Below are 16,207 nucleotides of genomic sequence, written 5' to 3' on the forward strand. Positions count from 1 at the left end.
GCGTATGTAATAAGGGTTCTAATCAGGGTGATGTACAACCAGTGTACTATAGCCGGTCTTATAAGCCATGTCTTCCCAAAGGTTTTCTTACACTGGCAGAAGGCTTTTAATGTTCGAGGATCTAATCCAGGATTACTCCTAAGTATTTAACCTCAGAAAACAGTTGCAGTGGTACCTCTTTCAATGTGGGAGGTAACAGGCCTTCCATATTTCGTTTCCTAGTGAAAAGCACTAAGGTACTTTTTATAGGATTCACCGAAAGACCATGTAATTCGCACCAATGCTCAATCTTATTTAGAGCTAGCTGCATTTTATTGCATATAGCTTCAAGTGATGGTCCTGAGATTAATACGCACACATCGTCCGCGTTGGCTTGATTGTGTCCAATTTCCTGCAGATCATTAAGAAGAGGCCACAACAAAGCACCAAAGTAGGGGAGAGAGTACACTGCCTTGTGGGCAACCCTTCTTAACCTCATCCTTGAGACCTTCATCCATGGTAAACAGTCTTTTGAATAGCATAGAGTGAATCCATCTGACAATAATTTCTTCTACTCCATAACTTCTGCCCCCAAACAAACCAAAAGTGTACTCTCTTGCTTCCAGCCCTCTTTCGAGAGATAGAGTACACTGTAAACGAATTCCGGTCATTCCAATATCCTAGAATCCACCGCCACGAGAACAATAGAATTGTTGGTACAACTTTTACTTAACGTAGACTGGAATTAAATGAAAGGCACGGCGTAACTATTTCTACACCCAAGGCGTATTCAATATTACAACACTAAGAAAAAATATGTAAATAAAAAGTTGGTTAATACAAAACCTTGTTAAATTTATGTATCCCCCTTGTGGTCGCTTTGAAGTTATCAACATTTTGTAACCTCCGTGGCATCGACTGTACAATTTTTTTTTTGGATACCCGTCAGGTATTTTCTTCTGATAATTTAACCTCAAAGTGCCAAAAATCCTGACGTGCTGGAGCATTTTCAAGGTCATATTCGTTTCCAGTACAAAAAAACCTTCAAGAAACACACACAGCTGTTTTAGAAACTGTACCTCGCAGGACTGTGTAATCCTATCGCTGTTTTTTGGGATTCTATGCTGAGTAGTTTTTTTTTTTTGCTTTCTTATTTTTTAGCCGAAATGGTCGCAAATATGCTCAATTGAGTTAATGTCTAGGGATCATGGGCATGGTGTTTTACATTAGCGTCTTCGCTTATGCTGATGTGCATTGTCTTGCTGAAGGAACATCACACATTTATGGTCATTTTCACGACTACCACTCTCATTTTAAACTTGTGGAGCTTGCGATAAAAAGCCATCTGCCTCCAAGCATAAAATTGTAGATCTCCCAAAACGCAAGCCCCAACTTAGTAGAGAAGCTCGCCCAAAGGCCCACCAAAGGATGTACGCGCCAAGTGTACAAGAAAAGTGTTTTCTTTTCAAACTCAAATATCAAAATAAATAAGCTTAATAAAGCGTCATACGTTTACTTTTCCGTTCGTAAAATCATAAGCACTAACATACCTAAAATATGGTTATTCCTCTAGAGTTAAAGTGAGTTTTTCATTCCTGAAAAACGCCCAAATGCTCTACCCCATAGTCGAGGCCCCACTATATTTCACGGTAGTTCGTAAAATTTGTTCATACTCCATATTTTCTTATATTTTCTATAAACTAAATTCATCAGTGAAAAAAATAAAAATCATTATTTTATGCATTTTTGTGCAAAATTTTGGTGTTTAATTCCATTTATTTATTGTGCTGTAATTTTTTTAATAATCTGATTTGCCCAAATGACAGGATTTTTGATTTAGTTGTAGTAGAATTAATAAAACTTGGGGTTGCTTCGTTTTTGCTGAGGTAAATTCCGGTCGTCCCGGTAACGTAAAACTGACTGTAAAGAGAACGTTTTCTTTTAGTTGGTGTAGCAGCATACAAATGCCATCACTGTCGCTGTCGATATCATGACGGGTAGGACCAAAGATATAAAAGAGCCGGCACTACGTTCCGAGATGGATCAGGTTTTCCCCGAATAAGGGTTGGCACCCCAGTAAATTAACTCTATTTAGTGCGATGAATTTGCACAACTCCAATTCGGCCATTTTAGCTTTAAGATTTTCTTTAAACGGATCCACTAGCTGAGGTTGCGAAGACAGTTTTTCGCCTGATATTTTAAGAAGACGAATACCGTACCTCTTCTTGAATCCTTGGAGCCATCCACACTAGCGAAGAAGTTTGCTACATTTTCTTTAAATAATGCATGCAGTGTTTTTGCCTTTTCTTTCAACATTAGAGCACTCGCACGTCGCATTCGGATAAACCAACGATAAAGAGCTCCCTCCATTTTGGACAACTCTGAAGAACGCAGTGTTTTTCTATTTCCAGGTCCACAATACGTGTTGTTTACGCATTTTAAAAGTACTTGCTTTTTCGCTTTAATATTACAAATTGTTGATTTAGCAATATTATATTTCTTTGCTAAATTGGTCACAGATGAGCCTTTTTTTAAAAAGCCGAGAATTTTAACCTTTTTTTAATGTCAAGCACACGGTTTTTTTAGAACTCATTTCCACCAGAAAACATAAGACGAAACACTCTTTGCAAAACCAAAACCGCGACTGAAATATTTTACTCCTTAGATACATGCAATTACGAATAAAATGCCTATTTTATAATTAGTAGATTCCCCAATTTCAGAATTACTTGAGATCATTTTGAGGAAAAGTTGCGAGTTTTTTCTTGTAAGAATTTGCAATTGAAGAGAGCAAAATTACATTTCATTTTGAGGAGAAGTTGCAAGTTTTTACTTGCAAGAACTTGCAATTGAAAAAATAGCTAATCGTAAAGTAAAAATAAACACGAATTCAAATTTGGTTATTAACTAATTTGGCAATATATTATATATACATACATGCATAGATGGAAGCAAAGTAAATATTAAAAAAGCTGTGATTGCCACAACAATGCAATTGCTAAAGGAATGTTCATCTGACAGCGACGATGAAATGAAACAAATTATTGTATACAAAATAAAATCGGGTGATGCTAAGCTCGTTATTTTTGTATTTTATTTACTTTATTACATACAGTGCACTCGCGATAACTCGAACTAATTAAAACAGGCGCTGTTCGATTTATCGAATTTGTTCGACTTATCAATTGAGTGTGCTATGTTAAAAAAACAGTCATCGATATCGATTTTTCGATCGATTGTTGAAAATGGAAGCCAGTAGAAAATTTCTGTAGTATAGTTTCGTTATACGAATTACATTTTGGTCCATTGGCTGGATCAATGGTGTCACATTCGGCGGCATAAACATAGTTAAAATTAAACCATCCTCGGACTTTAATTCGATTTCGTTGGGATGTGATGGGGCATTATCAATTAGAAGAAGAGCCTTCTCAGGTAGTCCCCATCTTTCAAATTTTTTCTTACCTAAATATTAAAGTCATTTAACTTGGTTAAAAAAATTGTTTTAATGAATCTGGATTTTACCTGCGGCACGAACGAATTATGAAACCAGTCTTTGAAAATCGCCGAAGTCATCCAGGCTGACTTGGAATTTTTGTACTCCACCGGACAGTTAAAATTTTTGAAAACACGAGGATTTCTTGCTTTGTCAATAACGAGAAGTTTAAGCTTATGGTTGCCGGTAGCGTTAGTGCAAGCCATAAATTGCCTTATCTTTCTTTTTTATAAGACTTATGGTGGACTTGGCTACCCCATATTCCTTCGCTAGAGAAGTAACACTACGTCCACGTTTAATTTTGTTAAGGACTTCAGCCCTCTCTTTTAATGTTAAACACTTCAACCTTTTACGATCCATTACTCACGTGCACTGATATACTACAAATGACAAATTTAAAGCAATTTGGTCAATGCAAGATGTTGTTCCCAGAAAACTAACGGGATATTAACGCCGAAATATTCATATGGACAATACACTAGTATACATATAATTTATATACATATACTATTACATATGTATCTATGTACAAAATGTACATGTTTGAAAAGAATGTGTGTACAAATAAATTTGTTTTTTTGTTCGAGTTATAGCGCTTTTTTATTGTTCGAGTTACAAAGAAGTCAATAGGGGAAAAAATGTGTTCGAGTTAGCACGTCGTTCGACTTAGCGGCTATTCGAGTTACCGCGAGTGCACTGTATTATTATTCTATTTTTTTAATTTGATACAACTGAAAATTTGTTTAATTTTTGTCATCTTTCGCGCCAAAAATTTAAGGGGTTACATACCTCCAGCAGTGCCAAAAATGCGCTAAAGAAAAACTGTTTTTAGAAAGGATAACAATTTATATGAATATAAATAATTTTATACATTGTTTATTAGTACTTAAACTTTATAAAAAAAAATTATTTTAATTTTTCTGTACGAAAATTAGTATATAAAAAATCACGTGACCCAAAGTACAATGAAAAAAAGTTGCTCCACGGTCTTCACCATTTCTCCTTGAAATGTTGATGGATCTGTAAAAAGTAAAAAACTTCTTGTAAAATAAAGTTGTAGTATGTCGAGCCAGATTTTTGAATTTCGAAAAATTTTGCAATTTACGGCATTTTAAAAAAAGTATGCGTTTTACGTCATAAATGTCATACTTTAATTAAATTTTTTAATAAAAATATCAAATCTATAGAGAAAACACTTTCGAATATTTAAAGAAAAACCGCATCAAAAAATATTAAAAGCTCTATGAGTTATCATGCAGACCGTTTTGAAGTTAATGGGCTGTAGAAGCTGTAATATTGAGAAATATCGAAAAAAATCGATTATTTGAAAATTCTGGACGTACTATATGTAACCCCTTAATCAGCTGTGCGTAAAACTTGCAAATTGTTACTGGTTTTGTGTTCATGTACTTTTTTATATATATTTCTTTCTCTTTAAGAGGGATTTCTCGGAAATTAAGTTACTTTCAAGTTACTGAATAATTTTTACATGAACAAACGCTTTCAGAGCCGCTGAAATATAACAATTGGAGAAGCTATCATTGCTATCTGGTTACCCTAAACAGTATGCGCCTGGAATTTCGAGGAAAAAGTGAAACTATCTTAATCGTTTACATTTATTTATAGTTATATTTAACATTGATTAGTCTTATTTGGACCACCCTCTTGAAGCCAATAATAATTTTGCAATTCAATAAAAGTCTAGTCTAGTCAAGTTCAACAGAAATGCATCATACATCTATATTTTACGTTTATTTCACCACAAAGCCGAACGAACCACAGAGAACCGAACGAAAATTCACAAACACTGAGAGAAATCTTTCCAAAAACTCTACTGTCTTTGTCACCGCTCATGGCTAACCAACTAAATTATCTATGTATAGTACACACATACATATATATACATATTGCATATGTGTTTAGGATAAACACAAAAAGCGGAGTGGCGGAAGAAGAACCACAAAAGTCACAGCTGTTGTGAAGAGTGGCAATGTTTCGGGAAATGAAAATGAAGACGCTACGATAGTGATAAGCGTACGTATATACCATATATACATACATACATACGAAAAAATACTGCGTGATTATCGTGCAATGAATGGACCACCAAACTTTAGCACGCGAGAACTACAAACCTGGGCTCCCATAGCTTATTTGGCAAACTGAGTCAAGGCCTTCATTTAACTGCTAACTGCGACGCATAATAACAGACAGACATACATATTTAATGTTATGGTACACATATTTTGAATAGTGGCGGCATGTCATCTCATTTAGTTACAGACGTGTTTGGATGCAGTGATCTAATTATTGCAAGGTTTGTTCACAGCATCCAGGTCCAATAACAAGGTTGACATTTTCTGTGGAATAAATTTTTAGATAAATAGAAATATATGTACATATGTATGTTTATTGAAAGAATTCACTAATAGTTAAAACAAGGGCCGAAAAATCGCGAGCCTAACACATAGACGTCACTAGTTTTGTTGCATTCAACTCTTTTTTAATTAGTACTGACCTTAAAAAAACAGTTATTAAATTTTCATGATATTCAATTTATTAGTTCGTGAGTTATTTTGGTAAGAGTGACGCTACTTTTGCTATTTTCAAAACAGTGGACCAAAAAGAATTTCGTGTTTTAATTCTTCACTGCTTCTTGATGGGAAAAAATACCGTTCAAGCGAAGAAATGGCTTGAAAAGTGTTACGGGGACTTCGTTCCATCAGAAACAAAAAAAAAAAACGATGGTTTGCTGACTTCAAACGTGGTCGAAGAGACCAATGATGCACAACGCAGTGGACGCTCAATGAGACGGTAACACCCCGCAATCCACAATCCACAAAATCGTTTTGAATGATCAAAAAGTGAAGTTGCGTGAGATAGTTGACATCATAGAGATATTAAAAGAGCGCGTTTGCTTTATATTGCAAGAGCATTTGACTATGAGAAAGTTCTGTACAAGGTGGGTGCTGCGTTTGCTCACTTTTAAGACAACTACATGAATTGAACTTCGAATTGCTCCCACATCCACCGTATTCGCCAGATTTGACTCCCAGCGGCTACTGGCTGTTCGCAGATCTAAAAACCTCGGCAAGAGGTTATTGCTGAAACTGAGGCCTATTTTGAGGCAAAAGATAAATCGTTATACAAAAGAGGTATTGAAATATTAGAGTGGCGCTGGAATGATTGAGTTGTTATTGATGGGAATTACGTTGATGAATAAAGCTAATTTGGAACAAAAAAAAACCTGTGTTCTTTGTTAAGCCCGGTACTTTTCAGATGTTTATTTTATTTCTTTTAGATGTTTATTTCTGGCGTCCAGATATTTAATTTTGGATCGTCATTTCACTTAGCGCTCGTAATGTTAGTATGCCAGCATTATCAGTGATGTTGGCCTCAGCCCACGCGGAAGCTTTATCGAAACTTTCCATAGTTTCGGTATCTTTTAGACGATTTCTGATCTGTATTTCACCTTGATTGTCTTCATTAAATTTTGCATTTTTCTAATAACGGTCGCCCCCCAACAGGCAATGGCAAACCTCTGAGTGTATTTCTGCTATGAAAAAGCTCCACATAAAAACCATTTCCCGTTCGAAGTCGACTTAAAACCCTTCATTTGTGGAACAACATCAATGTTGGGCAATGTTGGCTTTCAGCTTAATTTGAGTCCATGTAAGAGATTCATCGATTTCTGAGTTTCTCAGTAAGCCTATGCCGCTTAGATTCTTTAGGTCGTCCCTGTGACGTCATCCTTGTGCACTCCAGTCAATGGCTATTCTATTTATGCCGTCGCTGGTTTTCGTAGTGTATGGCCAATTCACTTCCATTTCCATTGTCACATTTCATTGTCTATTGGTTGTTGTCTGCTTCGATCAAGGAGTTGTTCGTTTGAGATCCAAGCCAGACAGGAGGAATGGTTCTAAGGCAACGGTACACAAATATTTACAACTTTCGAGTCGCAGGTATGGACACCAACCACGTTTCCCAACGATACAGAAGAATGGATTTAACATTCGAATAAAAAATTTGAAGTTTGGTGTACATCGTCAGCGGTTTGAAAAACCAAATCCTTTTGGGGCATGCAAAGGCTGATTTGAATTATTTGGTTCTGGTTACAATATCATCTAAAAACTATAATAATAATAATAATATCGTGCGCATGAATCGACGGACGGGCAAACATGGCTAAATCGACTTCTCTCATCATTCTGTGCAGCAAAATATGGTGGTTGGGAAATTCCTTTGCTGAACTATGGCGTCGGAAGATATCAAAACAGAAGCTGACAAATTAAGTTTTCGTTTTAGTGATCAAAGTTGCTTCGAAAAATTAGAAATATCGTTAAAAGTATAAATTCGAGCTAAATATTAATGTTCAAGCATACGAGATAAAACGTTTGGAGTGAACTTTTCCTGAAGCATTTTAACCAATTATTGACTTTCATAGTGGGAATTTTTCACAATTTATTTGAAAAATACGTAAAAAGTCTGTTGAAAAATGAGAAGGCTCTACAAATTTAATACTTGGTAAATTTTGCTATGGATATTTCCTCACAAAAACTTTATGCGTCTATTAAAAATACCTAAACAATTAAAAAAGAAATATCAACATAGAATTGGAAAATGCCGTGCGATTTGGCGGAAAACACCTTTCTTTATAAATTCAATAGGGTTGGATAAAGTTGTAAAATCAAGCAATAAAAAATACATAGATATACATATTTACTTAAAGAGCGTACTCGAAGTCTAACCAATTAAAAAGTCCATACATTTAATTTGGAAAATTACTTTTATTCAATTCAAAGTAAAAAATGTGTGAAAATACAAAATTAAGAATCAATCGATTGGAGTGCGACCATCTGCGGTTACAGCAGCCCAAACCATTACCTGTGGCGGGTGCTGCCTCCTGATGGCTAATCGATGACTCAAATTCTCATATGGACGGCCGGTCAAATAATCCACATAGTTTTTGGAGTTTACGAATTGCTCCATTTGAAAAATTTTCTCATCAGAAAACACAATGTTCAGAAATTGACCGCTTTCGGTCAAGCGAAGCAACTCCTTCGCTCTCTCACGTCTGACTTATTGCTGCTTTGATGTGAGATCATGCGCCTTTTGGATCTTGTAAGGCTTGACTTTGAGATTATTTTTCAGTACGCGGCGGATGCTACGGTCAGATATTTGCAGCTCTTTCTCCATTTGATTGGCACTTCTTCACTTTTTGAACCATTTCACGTGACGTTGCAGTCTTTTAATGACCACCTCCATGACGTTTCGCGATGCTACCAGTATCATTGTAACGAGTAAAGGTGCGTCAAAAAAAACGATTTAATTTAAGGGGCTCGAGCTCAGGAACAATCGCTGGTTGTGATTTTCCAGCCAAATATAATGCAATTACACTATTACGGTTGAAATCCATTACTGATCTTCTTTTTTCGCGTTTACTCTCGGCAAAATGCTTCCGCGCACTTGTAAACAATAGTTTGGACTGTCATTTAGCCATTAGCTAACAGATAGCTGATACAGCTGCACGAGTGGTCTGCAGTTGCTTACTCTTCGAGTGCCGGACCCTGTAGTTGCCTCATAAAAAGTAAAAGTGCCACAATGGTTGAAGCTAGAAAATGCACTACTTAGCTTTCTACTAATAAATTTTTTATAACGGTCATTTATATACATATGTATTCGCTTGTAATTCCCCTAAATTGTAAAAGAATCGAATCCAATTAATGAATATGGATACCCTTGGTCTTGGCCAACAACACTTAGCGAATAAGTAATTGCGCTCTCAGACAAAAAAGTTTCAATACCACTGGCTTTTATCACAGTGAGAAGATTCATTCGTATGCATAGACAGTGGTATTACAATGGCATATGTATGAATATATACTTGTATTTGTATGTAAACGCATCGATAAGCAGTTGATTTATCAGTTGGCGCGCGCCAAGAACGTAAAGTGCCTATGGTCAAAACAGAGCTTGGCTGCGTCAAAATCTTAAACAGTTTATGTATGTATTTGTAATATTTTTTTAATATTATATATGGATGTATGCATGCATGTTTATACATATGTATACATGTGGGCTTTTGACTCATTCGAATATAGCAAATCATTTAATAGTATGTATGGGTATGTATGGAGCAATAGTTGTTGGTGTCTTCCATTCATGGCTCACCAAGGCGGTGACGGTAGTGGAACGCTTATGTCATTGTTAGCAGCAGCGAACCACGATCGCATGCGTTCGCTCGATCTGTTTACTCTCATGAGAACTATTATACAGGCATACATACCTTCATACATACATTCATACATTCATAAATACATTCCCCAAGCTTGAGCAAGGGGATTGTGATAGAGCTTGTGCGAGAAGCGGAAACTCTCAGTTGGCAGCAACTACTGTGTAGAGCGAAAATTCTACAGTCAGTCTTTCTCTGATCGCGCCGATGATTTAATTTAAGCTACAAGTTAACGCACTGTTTGTTCTGAAATTCCCACGCGAAGTGAATTTTCTCTTGGATTTTCTAATGCAGTTGAAAGTTATACAAATGATTGCTAATTAAAAATTACATAGGAATATTATAAACGAGTTGGGGGAAAAAATAAACACCAAAAATATTTACAAAAGCGAGTTAACGAAATCATCTACTTATAAATATTAAATAACCAAAACGAATCAATAAATATATGTAAATGTAAAGAATAACGGTTAGTGAAAAAAGTTTGGAAAATACGAAGTTATAAAGTTAGATATGATTGAATATGCAAATCAGTCAACGCCAATATCAAAAAAATAATATATATATGCAGTTTCTAAACTTATTTCTTTAAATACATGCATATGTATGCACATATGTCGATACATTTAAGCAACGCAACGAATAGCAGTGATTCATGCTTGTGCTCGAAATAGTCGATTAGCGAAGAAAAGAAGATACACTGAAGAAATTCGCTTGCGTACATATACCACAACAAAAACAATTAATATACCCACCCATACATATGTATGTATGTATGTATATGCACAAGAGCGCATTTGTATAAAAAAAATTTTAACGACGTCGAGTACGCCTTTATGAATAATATGTACATACATATGTACATTTGTACACATATACTTACATACATATATGAATAATCGTAGCATGTGTCTTCTAGCATAACGCAATCACATTTGCGCTTGGATATCAACGACCCACAAGAATAAAAAATTTCATACATACTCGCAAGCACACCGAGATACATGCATACATACATATCTATTAAATGAAAAGTGTGAAAATCATCATTCACCCAGTGTGATTAGCGTGCAAGAAAAACAAAAGACAAGCAAAAGTTAAACGAAAATAATAATATTTAGCAGGAAAACGAATCTACAGAACGGATTAGCGATACATAGAAATTCACAACCAACGAACGGAAGAAATATCCGTAGAGTATTCGAAAACGATCTGGCGTAGACAAAAAGCAACGAATAACGACGTATACAAAGAGCGGTGCAGCGCAGGAAGAAGGCGGCACCACATCCATACATGCAAACAACTACCAATAGATACAAGACGACGGCCGCACGATATAACTAAATGGGAATTTAGTAGATAGAATCGAGAAACGAGAATCGAGAACCGCAAACTGAAAACTGAACGAAGCAAGAATCTATTTTTGTTTTTTCGTACTACTCAAAGTTGCACATACAAAAATTTCAAAGCACTAATTAAAAGCAAAAACACAAGACAACAAAAAAATAAAAAAAAAAACAAAAAAAACAAAATCAAAACATAAAAAGTAAGAAAAAACCATAAAAATAATAATAAGAAAAAAAAATTCTCGAAAGTGTGTGCGCAGTATTAGAGGAAGTAGAAAACGTTTAAGCAACAAATAATTAAAATATATTCATATATAGAATCAGCGGCATACGCCTTGAGCAGTGAAAACGGCTAAAACGAAATTTTTTAAATAAAAGAAACTACAAATATTCAAACACAAAAAGTCCTAAAACACCAAGTGACACTAACACAAATAAAAATATTGTGATGAAACATATTTCAACGGAATTTCAGAACTATTGCGCTAATTAAATTTTATCCGTACTTCTTCCGGTGCGATTACGATCAAAACGAACGAAAGTAAGTAAGAAAAATAGCACAGCGTCTGACAGCTTAATTGATTCCAAGTTTAGCTGGATACAACTTTTGCGGTGCCAGTTACCCAATCATATCAAGAAAATATTTAAAAAAGACAAACCTTCGATTATTTTTTAAATTAATTGAATAGGAGATTTTACTACCCAAACAAGAACACAGCATTATTTATGTGTCGGGTGTTTTTTAAGAGCTCGGGAGCTTAAAAAATATATATATAGTTGGTGTCAGAAAAAAGGAACCTCCATTATTCATGAAGTATAAAAGATATATATAAAAGATATATATTTTTTTACATGAAAGTATATACAAAACTATGAGTGCCAATTACTCAATAAACCGTGTAGTATTCATCGTTGTCGAGTATAGCCTAGCATCTTCTTCATGATTTGAACCAGCTTTTCTACGTAGCTCGCCGATAAACAAGACTATATTTTGCGAACTTGGCGCACGAGTTGCTTTAAATCATGGACTGGTCTTCCGGCAAGAGGCGTTTTCATAGTTCCCCACAGATTTTCAATGGGGTTGGCGTCTGGGGACTGGGAACGCCAGTCCAATACTGTGACGCCATTTTCTTGTTTTGATGTTTCTCAATGTGTTTTTCTGAGAGCAGTGGCTTTGATGATGTGGGACGGTAGGATACGTTCGCCTCCTTCAGTCGATGTTCGATGGTGTTGATACTCACATCTATTCCCTCTTTAACAAGAACTGATCATGCTTGGCGTAGTCGAAAAGAAGGGTCCCGCTTAAAAAGTTGGACGATCACTTTATCCTGCTTTTTTGTCGTCACTCGCTTCAAGCCCCTCTCGGAAAAGTCATCAACAATTTTGATAATTTCGGCCCTTTCGAGTGCGTGCATAAAAGTTCCGCCTCAAAACGCTTCGCGTACTTCTCACTCATTTTTGTTTGGTTGCGTTTACGGGAAAGTTTCCAACGACACTAACCTGAGCTAGCACTGGCGTCGTAGCCCTTGAGTGGGACTATTATGGAGTAAAAAGCTGAACGAAATATATCTTGAAGTTACAAGAAAAAAACGGTTCTTTTCTTCTGACACAGACTGTATATAATTGGCGCTTACACCCATTTTGGGTGTTTGACCGAACTCCTCCTCCTATTTGTGGCGTGCATCTTGATGTTGACAAAAGTGTTTAAAATGGTAATGGGTAAGACTCCGTCAGAAAATATGAGATTTGCAAGTGGTCTTTCGATTTCTTTGAAACTTTGGGAAATATTAGTTCTAGGTAAGATACATTCGAGCCTAAAAGGATTTTGAAAAATTTTCAAAATTGAGTCATCTACGCCATGTTGAAAATCGGGACCGTGTTTTTTTAAAAATCAATATTTCTTGAAAATCAGAAAATCTAAAAAACTGGCCAAATCAACTAAAAATTGATTCAAAAAAATTTTTTGACTTTTTTTTGGTCAAAATTTCGAAATTTTTTTTTTTAACATAATACTAATTTAAACTACTTATTTGTTTCTATATTGTCTGTAAATTGCATTGAAATCCATCCAACGGTTCAAGAAATATTGATTTTTGAAAAAAACACGGTCCCGATTTTCAACATGGCGTAGATGACTCAATTTTGAAAATTTTTCAAAATCCTTTTAGGCTCGAATGTATCTTACCTAGAACTAATATTTCCCAATGTTTCAAAGAAATCGAAAGACCACTTGCAAATCTCATATTTTCTGACCCTAATACAAAACAGAAATACTTGTACTGTTGGAATTAATTTTATTTTATTATAGTTTGGTAGATAATTTCGTAGCATTTGTTTTTTGAATATGACTGCAGAATGGACTACTATGAAAGTCCAATTTTTGACTAAATCTGGCCGTAGTGGCTTGAATATTGCAATAAATCAATTGTCGAATACGCTGTATGGTAAGTTGCCCCCACTTGTTGGAACCAAATGTCGTTGATGTTTAACTGATTAATTTTTGGAAACAAAAATTCAGTCAGCTTGGCTCGATAGCTCTCGCCATTCATCGTAACGGCAGATCCTTTCCTCTTCGAGAGAAATAAGGATCTTGATCTCGCCAATGCTCTATAAACTTCACGAACAGATTTAGATAAAGAAATCAAAAACCAAAGAATCAAAACTTTATTTAAGATATTTCGGATTGAACGATTTGGATCAAATATACATCGTTTTGTTGTATAATTTGTTGCCAGCTTTATGTTGGTAGTTCATAATGCCTCTTGCATAGATCTCTTGGTCCTTATTGCGAAAAACTCTAGTAGTCGATTTACAAAATCTTCTCTTGATACCAATTAGTGATAAGTAATTTTTTCAATGAGAGATAAAGATGGTAATCGCTGGTGCCAGGTCCGGACTTTATGGTTGATGAAACTTCCTAACCAAGGTTACGGAGTTTTTCGGCGGGCCACTACAAAGGTATGTGGCCTTACGTCGTCCTGATGGAACACAACACCTTTTCTGTTGGTCAATTCTGGCCGCTTCTGGTTAATCACTATCCTGGTGTTAATTGGTGTGGCACTCAAACATCGAGCTTTTTTTTGACTCCAGCTTTGCATAAATGGTTTAAAATTATTCTATGGTCGATCTTTAGCTCTTGCGTGATGCTACGACTACAAACATGCAGGAAATCGTCTATTATTTCTATAATTTTTTCCTCTTTGTTGACTTCCATTGTTAACCTCCTGTAACTGACGACAGAATGGAACAGACAAAAACAGTAAGTAAATTTTCTTAGTGTGAAATGTCACTTTGACAACGAGCATAATCTTTAAATTTTTTGTTCTATACTTGACGAGATATCGATCACTATAGCCACCTACTGAGAAAATAATGGCTTTATTTTTTCCAAAACTAATATTAAAAATTTCATGGCACAAATGTAATTGGAAGTTTGTTATTGCCTGACCAGTAGCAGTCACTATTAGAAAAAACTTAAATACAAGTTGGCGAACAGTTAAGCATCCAATTTTGATTTTGAATAACTTTTTATATATAAAAACAAAAATGATTTCGAGCGTTGAAAATCTTTATTTTGATCTTTACGCGCTCCATTGCTTGTCTGTTTGTATAGGGTTATTCAATAGGTGCGCTTAAACTTTTTTCTGATAGGGAGGGCGAACGACGCGAACGACCCCGTTTTGGGGTTATGTGAAGTCATTGGTCTACAGTAACAAGCCGGCGACAATTTGTGAGCTCAGAGCCAATATTGAACGCGAAATTGCTGGAATTTCGGCCGATTTATGCAAAAGAGTGGTCGAAAATTGGGTTCAACGATTGGACTTCGTAAAACGTGCACGCGGTGGTCATGCAAAAGAAACCGAATGTCGTACTTAAATGTATACGTTCAAACTCGATAATAAAAAAAAAATAAGTTAAAAAAGTCGAACCGCTTGTGTTTTATTCAAAAAAGTTCAAAAGTTGAAGCGCTCTTAATGAAAACCCCTATATATTCCAGCTGTTAGTTTACCAGTGTCAAGTATGATTGACGTGCGACTCCATTTGCAAAAAAATAGATATTTTCCTATAGGTATGATTAATTTTGTGCCACCTTGTGTTTACTTTATACTTAATTAGATGTTTAATGCCCACTGTAAGCATTGCATCGAGGCAATGAAGGACTGCACTCAGAAGATGTTGGATCAATTAAGCTGAGCGCAACTGTTAAAGATAATTCAACATAAAAAATAGACAAAAGATCGGAGTAAGAGAATATAAAAAAAAAATTATAATAAATAAATCATATTGAAAAATGTGAAACTTAAAATACCAGTCAAATGAAGAATAAAAAATTAAAATAACAGAATAAAATATAATATTTCAATAAAATAATAAAAGTACACATAACTCGCAACAGTAAAGCAAATAATAACAGCAGATAAAATGCAAAAGTCCCAGCAAGTGCCACCCAAGGCGAATTCATTAAAGGTGGTGGCACTAGACCAACAACAATGTTTTGTACGTTTGATTGCCAAAACGAAGTAGAAAACAAAGAATGACACGACGAAAAAAAAAAAAATAAGTCAGCTGATTTACCGATGCCACCTTTAATACATTCACCTTGGTGCCGCCTTAAGACTAGTAACAAAAAATGCGAGGTGGACTATTTATATTACGGGTCTTGCCAACCGTAAGTGTTGTTGAGTGGTTGCTGACATTTTCGCTGAAAAATTTGATATATTTGACAATAGCCTTATATTGTATAAAACGCTTTGTCAATTTTGAGTGCGATTTGTATGGCTTACAGTTACTTCAAACTTGTCAGTCAACAAATAATTGAGCGAATCTGGTAAAAAATTTCGTGCTTTAATTTTTTGTTTTTGCAATAATAATAAACGCCTATTGTGTTTCGAACTTAGTTTTCTATTTTTATTGTTCAGATTTGAATTTTTTGATGTTGTATATTTTTTGCCTGAGGATTTTTGCTTATGGACATATTGCATGAAGGCTGAACCAAACCGGTTGCACTTGAAAGTAAGAGACTGTTAACATCATACAGAAAATACTATATTACATGGGCAATTAGTAGTGGAAAGTATATATTGCCCTAAAATCCCACATAATTTGACAATAATTCAAAAGACGCTCATGTCTCCTGATGCATAGACTTCCGCGTAT

General features: G+C 35.3%; 1 protein-coding gene across 8 annotated transcripts in view; it reads left to right on the top strand.

Annotated features, from left to right (window-relative positions):
• Window positions 1-9,875: 9,875 nt before the first annotated feature.
• LOC128865411 (uncharacterized) overlaps window positions 9,876-16,207 on the top strand; it is a 40,978-nt gene continuing 34,646 nt past the window's right edge. For 5 of the 8 annotated variants that reach the window (XM_054105765.1, XM_054105762.1, XM_054105764.1 and 2 more), the window contains exons 1-2: window positions 9,876-10,173; window positions 10,624-11,591. The gene's annotated coding sequence lies outside the window, so the exon portion shown is untranslated. Of the gene's footprint in view, window positions 10,174-10,216; window positions 11,592-16,207 lie in introns of those variants that run through there. The other 3 variants (XM_054105763.1, XM_054105769.1, XM_054105766.1) reach the window with 3 other exon arrangements.

Source organism: Anastrepha ludens, chromosome 5 (genome assembly GCF_028408465.1).
Source record: "Anastrepha ludens isolate Willacy chromosome 5, idAnaLude1.1, whole genome shotgun sequence".
Classification (NCBI taxonomy): Eukaryota; Metazoa; Arthropoda; class Insecta; order Diptera; family Tephritidae; genus Anastrepha; species Anastrepha ludens.